Here is a 9,920-nt window from a genome sequence, read left to right as displayed (position 1 = left end):
AGGGATCGAGGAAAAGTTTTTAGTTTTACAGTACGTAAAACTCCAAGAAATCGAGTATAGTTATTGTAGAGAAGTTCATTATCTTTCTTAGTTGATTTTTTATTTTCATTCGAAAAAATTTTACAATATACACTACAAGCCCAAACTTTACTTTTACCTTTTTTCAATAAAGGAAGAATATTAGTTGTCTGGCCTTTTGAATTCAAAGCAGCGACTACTTGAGAGATATCTTCGAAATTATATGCTGTGTTTGAATAATAAGACTCTGTAGACATAGTATGCCTTGATAAACCACAAAGATTAGCCCATTTTTTGTGGGTTTTTATTTGTTTTTTTCTTTGAGAACGTGAATGAAAATACTCTGATTTTCCTTTCAATATCTTGACTGTATAATATAATTTAGCTACGTGCCGTTTTCTTTGATAAATACACCATTTGAATATTTTTTCTGCTTCAAGCCTTTTGTCTAAATGTGTTCCACCTTCCATTTTATCAACAATATTCCGTATACAAATTTCAGAATTTAATCGGAATTTCATGTCATTGTCTCTCTCATTCATTCGTCTATACTTCGATTTTATTTTATTTACTATTTTAACCTTTGAGAAAATGTTTTTTTTATTTTGAAATTTCATCTCTGAGTTTTCATTTTTATTGAAGACTATCTGTTCGTTTCCGGGCAATTTGAAATTATTTCCACTATCCTTGATCTCATCAATAATCTTATTGATGTCAGGATCCCGATGAGAACGATTCAGCTTGAGCTCAGATTTATAATTAATTTCAGAATCGATTAAAAAAGTATTGCAAATTGGATTATGTTTTTTTGGCTCTTCAACTTTGCCTTTTTTGTTAGTTATTCCAGTATTTGAAATAGCTGTATTACGTCGTTTCCTTTGGGTATGATTGATAGCTTCTATGTTCTTCATTTGTTCTAATGACGGTATATCTTGTTTATTCAAATTTGAAGACATAGGGAAATGAGTGATGGTGCTTGTCTCGTACATTTTGGACAAGTGAGGTCTCATAAAATCATGACAGTAATTTATTAGTTCTAGTCCGAACAAAAGTGAAATAGAATATGCAACTGAGTAAACACCACAGTCATTAAAATTAGGTTGTCGGTTAACTGGACAAAATTCAAAAGAAGGTTCATCCCAGTTGTAAAAAGGAAACAGTTTTTGTAAGTAAAGTAACTGATCGTCATCCAGAGAACCAAACTGCAACGAGTCATAAATAAAAATTTTGGATGCATTATAATAGGTACAAATCCAATGATTTCGTATTGAACTAAACAATATTTGAATATGTTTTTTCGTTCGTTCGATTGGAGATATTTTTTCAGGAGACTGTAAATATAAAGTGGATTGTTGAATATAATTCGAACAATTCTCCATTAACTTCCCAAAATAATGCATATGATTATCATTCAGTTTATTGCCAAGAGAAATTATGTTTTTATCAGTATCGTTTAGCACTGTAGGATGCTGCTTCAAAGTTCTGTTCGATTTGCGTTCAGATCGTAAAGCTTTTTTGTGTAAGATAAGCTTGACAGATTTTTTGACTCTAGAAACATCGGAAACTTTATTAGGTAATTGTTCTTTAGAGAACAAATTATTATGCCCAGGAGAAAATGACTTGCAACTATGTTCCTTTTCAGTGATAATAGAAACATCCATGAGTTGTAAATTCTGTGAATCATCAGCAAGCAACACGGTTTTGTTGCGGGCTGGAGTCTCGTAAATATCTAGTGTATTGTTTAAATTCTCATATCTTACTAATCGAGGAAACGGGCTTATTTTTCGAGATTCAAAAATTTTTAATAAATGAGGTCGAAGTTGTCGGACATCATATAGATTATGCACAGAAGTTTCTGGATTTTCACCGTAAGCTAAAGTGACTGCATTTGCAATGGAAAAAAGACCACAATCCCTTGAATTCTTTTGCTGTTGAACTGTATGAATAATGACAGGTTTTTCATTGAAATCGAAAAAAGGATAAATTAATTCTAGCTTTTCCAGTATTTGAGGGTTTAATCTTTTAGGATTCATAGAATCAAACATATGAATTCGTTCACAATCATAATAAGTGCAAATCCAATGCCCTCCTAACATTTTCCATGCATCTGAATCAGTAACTTTCTGAGCAGATGCATGTAACACATGTATATGCTTTTGAGAACGTGGAATTGGTTCCATCATTTGTGGTAACAAAAACTTCCAAGATTCTCTGAATTCATATTGGAATTGTTCTTGAAGTAAATGACCGAAGAAATCTATTTCATTATCAGTCAACCAACCATCACCATTAGGATCATTATTCTTTATAATTAATTCATTATATATTTTCTGAGTCATTGTAACAGTTTCATGTAATTATTAAATTAATGAAATGAGCAAGTAGTCATAAAGAACTACAAAGAACAAAGAGATCAAAAAACTCACGTAGAGAAATAAAAAACTCAACAAGAAAGAGCTTTTGTAACGACTTACAGAAAGTGATAACGAACAACTCACGCAGAGTGATATGAAACTCAAAGAAATAGAGTTGAAAGACTGACTTACGAAAAGTGATGGCTAACAACTCACGTAGAGTGATAAAAAACTCAAAAATAGAATTTTAAGCACGACTTACGAAAAGTGAACGACTCACGTAGAGTGATAGAAACTCAAATATAGAGTTTTCAACACGACTTACGAAAAGTGAACGACTCACGTAGAGTGGAATCGCAAATTAAAAAATGCAAATTTTATTCAAGTTTGTTAATGCTTTGTCTTCTTGACGTATGTAGGCAAAAACAAACTATAAAATGTAAATATAATATTTATTAATATATAAACTGCTGAAAACACAAATAAATATTTAGTCAATACAATATGTACACAATTAAAAACTAGATGCTTACAATTAAAGGGTTAGGATCAGGGGGAAAAAAATGAAATAAATACTATTGTAAAAGGAAAAAAAAAAGGATATAGGAAAGAAGATATTATTATATTTAATCACTGAGCTTTGAAGTAAACTCGCTAAAGTTGTTTATATACCGTAGTATTACAATAAAGAAACAACAAAGCAATTATACTCAAAAAATAAGTATGGAGGGACAACAAGGTTATTCTTCGACTTATTATTTGACAGATCTAATCAGCTGTCTTCAGCCTTGGCCCACTGTAGGCAGTGATGGGTAAGTCGACGATTTTCGGGGTATCATACAATCATACGTATGATATGTATCATACGTATAATACTACATAAAGTGTATGATAGTTGAAACTGCCCTCTTTTTTTATAAAATGAACTAAATGATTTATTGAACTCATGGAGGTGAATAAGGAGGGTAATCTCTCGAAATTTACTGAAGCTCACAGAATGGAGCAAGTCAGTACGTTTTTCTGCCGGTGATGACGCTTTTGCTACAACAGTTCTATGCTCACATGTTATTTTTGTTTATATTTTTTCATGATAATGTGACAAGTCAAAAGATAATTATTTATTAATTGTTATTAATTAATGTGACGATTTAAACTATGATCATAATATAATAAATTGATAAAACTATCAATAAGTCTGCATTTAAAAGTAAGTTAGTTCTTATTTTTTTTATAATAAGATATAAGTATAGATATGTCAATCCTTTTGTTTATGTAGCTTTAATGTTAAAAATATTCGAATATTATTAATTACAGTTATAACTAATATTTAAAATTATTTTATTATCACTGGTGTTCTTCTTTTAGCACGAAAAATGGTACAAAAATGTATTGTTTTCGAATGTCAAACATTAAAGGCAAATAAAAATGGTATTTCTATTTTTTCTGTACCAAAGGTAATATTTTAATGAAATATATATTTATATACCTACATATATATATTATTTTTCATACTAATTTGTATTTTCTTAACAATTTAAGGATCCTAAACTTTTTGATGCTTGGAAATCACATCTCCCAAAGCTAAGGAATTCACTGAGTGTATCAAGTTTGGTTTGTGAAAAACATTTTCATCCAAGTGATATAATATCACAGTTTACTCAAAAATTACCTTCAGAAACGTGGATATATCCTCGTAGTAAAAAACGATTGAAACCTAAGGCTGTCCCTATATCTTCAGACGTCTGTTCATCTTCAGATAATACAATATTCAAGGGTGATAACGAGGCAATAAAAGCGAATGATGAAGTACCAAATGAATCTATCGTTGATGCATCAATTAATCCTTATGTTCATGTATCAATTAAACCTGGTGTTAATGTACCAGATGAGTACGAATTATATGTACCAATGCAATGTAATGTTCATGTACCAACTAAATCATCATTACATATGATACATGCGTCAACTCAGACTGTAGACCATAATGATTCATTCGAACTAAATAAAAAAAAATTGAATGTAAACACCGGTAATTTTAATTTTTTAATGATCATATACTTTGATGTGTCACATTGTCATGTATTATGAGATTGCCAAAAATGTAAACAAAAATACCATGTGACCATAGAACTGTTGTAGTAAAAGCGCCACCATCGGCAAAAAAAGGTACTGACTTGCTCCATTCCGTGAGCTTCACCAACAGCCTATGCTTTAACATAGGAGATTACCCTCCTTATACACCTCCATGATTGAACTGTATTAAACTCTCACTCACACCACTGCAGTCCAATTCACAAGGCAAATTTTTTACAATTTAGGGCTTTTTTTTGCCGGTGATGGAGCTTGTCAAATTTTTTTTATATAGATTTCACATACAAAAGCTCTACAAGCGCCGCCAGTAGAGGAAAAAAGCCCTAAATTGTAATGCCCTGTGAATTGGACTGCTGTACACAGCTGTCAAACTGTTTTTTTTTTATTACACGATAAATAATAAATAAATTCATCAACTTGTATAAAAAATTTTATCAGAATTAAAACATTATACGAAAAAATAATTTAGCAGTTAATATTATGACTTCTTTAAAAAATTCGCTTAGGAGTTTGCCTGGAATATATTAAAGTATGCCAATATGATAAAGGAGGTCAACTTGGCAAATAGGTCTCTCGGATTAATATAATACGTTCCTCATAAAAAACGACAGGGAAAATATATTTGTGATATTGAGTGATGTTAAATTATCCGTGTGATTATAATCTCATAATTACTGTATTCATTATTTTTTTTTTGCAAGCTAATGAAACTATCTCTTTTCCTGGCATTTCATGATGTTCCTCAGAACCTGTCAAAACGCTCCTTGCCCACATATCATGTCTATTATCTCATTTTTTTATTGTAATTTTTGAGATTATTCAAATAAAATACATACAATCATTTTTCGTTAGTTGATTTATTAATAAATATTAATAAATTCTTGAGATTACATATTATGTTGGATGTTGACATATTGTTTTTGGGCGCCGAATAATAAATATGTGTACAATGGCGTGTTGGAAATATGATTTTATTTCTGTAGAATAAACAAGAAGTAATAATGAAACGAAATAAAGATTAAATTTATTTTTGTTTATGAGAATGAGATTGTGTGTATGTATGTGAGTATGGTGTGATCGGATGATGTTGATGCATGGTGTAACCGAAATATTTTTCTGGGAATAAATGACGAATGCTGGAAGTGAGATTAAGACGAAGGAATAAAGAATTAATATTATGTCGATATATAATTTTGTGTGTTAGTCTCAGGGGTATAGCACTACATGTATTTTTATGTGGGCTTATTTGCCACAAGGGACCCTAGACTGAGTCTAGTGAGTATAAGTATAGACCGCCATATTGTATTGAGATGGTAAATCGGTTTATTTCTACATTATCTGTCGCGATTCTTTCTTACCCGCTAAATTGAATTTCCTTTTGATGATTGTAATAACTATATTGAGGTAATTGATTGATTTGAATAAATAATAAACTATAGAAAAAAGGTCTAAGAAAAGAATGTAGCCACATATTATGTTATAAAAAATTAATTCAGCTAGAAAAAATAAACATGTAAAAAACATCTTTTCCTTAGCTACATCTTTTCCTTGGACATTCGTATTTTTATGAAATAAATTTACATGTATTTTATTTATAAAATAAATTTATATAAAAAAATGAAAATGTCCAAGGAAAAGGTGTAGCTAAGGAAAAGATGTAGCTAAGGAAAAGATGTGACTAAGGAATTAATGTTGCCAAAGAATTATGTTTTAAAGAAAGATATTTGCTTGAAATATATATTCTTTGGCAACATTAATTCCTTAGTCACATCTTTTCCTTAGCTACTGCTTTTCCTTGGACATTTTTATTTATTAAATAGATAAAATACATGTATTTTTATTTAAAAAAAAAATAAAAATGTCCAAGGAAAAGCAGTAGCTAAGGAAAAGATGTAGCTAAGGAAAAGATGTGACTAAGGAATTAATGTTGCCAAAGAATTATGTTTTAAAAAAATATATTTGCTTGAAATATATATTCTTTGGCATCATTAATTCCTTGAATCTTATTAAATAGATGAAACACACATGTATTTTTATTTAAAAAAATAAAATGTCCAAGGAAAAGCAGTAGCTAAAAAAGATGTAGCTAAGGAAAGATGTGACTAAGGAATTAATGTTGCCAAAGAATTATGTTTTAAAAAAATATATTTGCTTGAAATATATATTCTTTGGCAACATTAATTAGTCATTATCCTTCCATAACTACATCTTTTCATAACTACTTTCCTTGGACATTTTTATTCATTAAATAGATAAAATACATGTGTTTTTATTAAAAAAAAAAAAAATGTCCAAGGAAAAGATGTAGCTAAGGAAAAGATGTAGCTAAGGAAAAGATGTGACTAAGGAATTAATGTTGCCAAAGAATTATGTTTTAAAGAAATATATTTGCTTGAAATATATATTCTTTGGCAACATTAATTCCTTAGTCACATCTTTTCCTTAGCTACATCTTTTCCTTAGCTACTGCTTTTCCTTGGACATTTTTATTTATTAAATAGATAAAATACATGTATTTTTATTTAAAAAAAAAATAAAAATGTCCAAGGAAAAGCAGTAGCTAAGGAAAAGATGTAGCTAAGGAAAAGATGTGACTAAGGAATTAATGTTGCCAAAGAATTATGTTTTAAAAAAATATATTTGCTTGAAATATATATTCTTTGGCAACATTAATTCCTTAGTCACATCCTTCCCTTAGCTACATCTTTTCCTTAGCTACTGCTTTTCCTTGGACATTTTTATTTATTAAATAGATGAAATACATGTATTTTTATTTAAAAAAAAAATAAAAATGTCCAAGGAAAAGGTTAGTCTAATTGGGACTCTTGTCTGGTACACATAAGCATTGACACGATCTCCCTATACGTAGCTTTTGATTAAAGAAAATAATTAATTAATTTAAAGTCTACCTCATTTTATATACCTTAAATAATTCCTCTTATATTGTTCTTTATTTGATAAATAATTATTTAAATAAATAATAAAATATAAGCATTAAATTCTAACAGGTTATGGGCCCACGGCTACGTGCCTTGGTTTACACCACCGCGTGTTTTTTAAAAATAAAAATAAAATAAAATTTTTGGTGAATAAATATTTTAGTGAATAGTTCATAATAATGAAACTATCAAGTGATTAATAACTTGAAAAATATAAGTGATGAGTGATACGACAAACTTTTAAAAATCAAACTCATTTTTTTTATATAAATATAATTTTTTTTTTGTTTGTGACAAAGACACATAATTAAATAATGGATAATTATTCTGGTAACGTTATAGATATATAAGACTATAATTTCAATCGAGTCAGTGGACAGTTTTACAAATTTTATTTTTACGTATTTGTTTAAAAATTTTTTTTCTCTTGAAATTAAAAATTTAATAAATTCAAGTTTTAAGGCTTGTGGCCACTAGCATAGTTTTTCGACCAAGTTCTATGCCATAGCGCTATGGAAGGAAAAGTTCACATATGACGGCTCTAGGGCGGCGTTTTAATCGTTTCTTGAAATTGTTTCAGCTGTACCAACTTGCTTACAAACACATAAAAGATAAATAAAAATATAACCTTTTTTATTTGTTGACAATTTGATATTTTGACAGTCAATCATTATATATATGTACTATACATGTGTAAATATAAACAAAGAAATTTATTAACAACGCTAACCATTGTTGTTGTATTTTTTTATCGTTGGCTGTATCAAAAAAAACTAGTGTGAAGTTAGCGGTTCTATGCTGAAAATGCTGCATGCAGCATTTTTTCAACATAGTCCTCGGCGGCCATTTTCTAGTAAATTTCTAGTTAGATATAGTGACACAAGTGCTATGGCATAGAACTTGGTCGAAAAACTATGCTAGTGGCCACATGCCTTTAACAAATAGAGGGTTGATAAATTTAATTAATAAAAAGTTAAAAATAAAATTTAAAAATGGATTCAATGAATAAAAATATTAAACCATTTAATGGGGAAAATTATCCAATATGGAAATTACGTATCCGAGATTTATTAGCTAAAGAAAAATTGTTAACAATAATTGATGATGAAATACCAAAGAATCCAGATAACAGATGGATTAGAGAAGATACAAAAGCAAAAATAATAATTCGTTCTTATTTAAATGATGCACATGCTTTATCAATTAAAGAAGATGATAGAAGTAAAAATATTTTTACAGAATTAGATAAAATGTTTGAAGGCAAAAGTCCATTAAGACAAATGTATTTGAGAGAAAAATTAATGTCATTAAAAATAAAAGCTAATACAAATCTCACAGAACATTTCATGTTATTTGATAGCATTGTAACTGAATTAGTAAATACAGGTGTAGTTATGGGTGACACAGAAAAAATGCTTTACTTATTCAAATCATTGCCAAGTATATATGAACCAATAAGACTTTCAATTGATAATTTAAAAGAAACAGAAACAACTCTATATGTGATTAAAACAAAATTATTAGAATATGAAATGAGATTAACCATTGAATCACGTGATACAAGTACTAAAGCACTAAATACTCAAACTGATAAAAATATTTCTGATAATCAAAATTTAAATAATAAAAGCAATTTTAAAAATAAATTCAATCCACGATTTAAGGGTAAATTTAATAATTCAAGTAGACCAAACTTTAAATATCAAAAGAAATGTTTTCATTGTGGTAAATTAAATCATATTAAAAAGGATTGTTTCATACTTAAAAATCAAATGAATAATAATAATAACTTCAATAAGAATCGTTATAATAATTTTAACAACAACCGTAATAATAACTTTAATAATTATCGCAATAATAATAATTTCAATAATCAACGTTATAATAATTTTTCAAATGGAAATACTGATAATAATAATAATAATAAATTCAACAATTATAACAACAATAATAATAATGAAAAATATGCACATCATGCACAAGCAAGTGATATGTCAACTTCATGTAATTTCTTTGAGAGAACAGCCTTAATGATTGGAGATAGAGAATTTACAAATAATGATAAAGATAAAATCACATTTATATTGGACTCTGGAGCTACAGATCATTTTATCAACAGAAAAGACATTGCAGAAAATTTTAAAGTACTTGAAACACCAGTAAAAATATTTACAGCTGGAAATCATATTGAGGCAACAAAGCAAGGAAATATATATGCAATAACAGATATGGATATACCATGTGTCCTTGAAAATGTTTACTATTGTCCAGAGTTGCATCATAATTTATTGTCTGTTCACAAATTAGTGAAAAAGGGTATGGAAGTAATTTTCAAAAATGATAACCTTGAAGAAATCAAGGGAGGTAAGGTGTACATGAAGGGTGAGTCAAAAGAAAATTTAACTAAAGCTGTTTTTAGAATTGAAAATGATATAAATATTCAGGCGTATAATATTAGTAAAAATAATAATTATAATTTATGGCATAGACGTTTGGGTCATATAAGTAAAGCGAAATT

General features: G+C 28.5%; 2 long non-coding RNA genes across 2 annotated transcripts; both read left to right on the top strand.

The window, feature by feature from the left end:
• Window positions 1-3,457: 3,457 nt before the first annotated feature.
• Window positions 3,458-3,966, top strand: LOC122859608. Its single transcript, XR_006374370.1, has 3 exons — window positions 3,458-3,579; window positions 3,738-3,826; window positions 3,912-3,966. It is a non-coding gene; the product is annotated as an uncharacterized LOC122859608 (long non-coding RNA).
• A 1,459-nt stretch (window positions 3,967-5,425) lies between these two features.
• LOC122859607 lies at window positions 5,426-7,360 on the top strand. The gene is made up of 2 exons (XR_006374369.1): window positions 5,426-5,662; window positions 7,270-7,360. It is a non-coding gene; the product is annotated as an uncharacterized LOC122859607 (long non-coding RNA).
• Window positions 7,361-9,920: the final 2,560 nt, after the last annotated feature.

The sequence above is a fragment of the Aphidius gifuensis genome, linkage group LG6 (assembly GCF_014905175.1).
Source record: "Aphidius gifuensis isolate YNYX2018 linkage group LG6, ASM1490517v1, whole genome shotgun sequence".
NCBI classification, from domain to species: Eukaryota; Metazoa; Arthropoda; class Insecta; order Hymenoptera; family Braconidae; genus Aphidius; species Aphidius gifuensis.
This window is presented reverse-complemented; position numbering and strand designations above follow the sequence as displayed.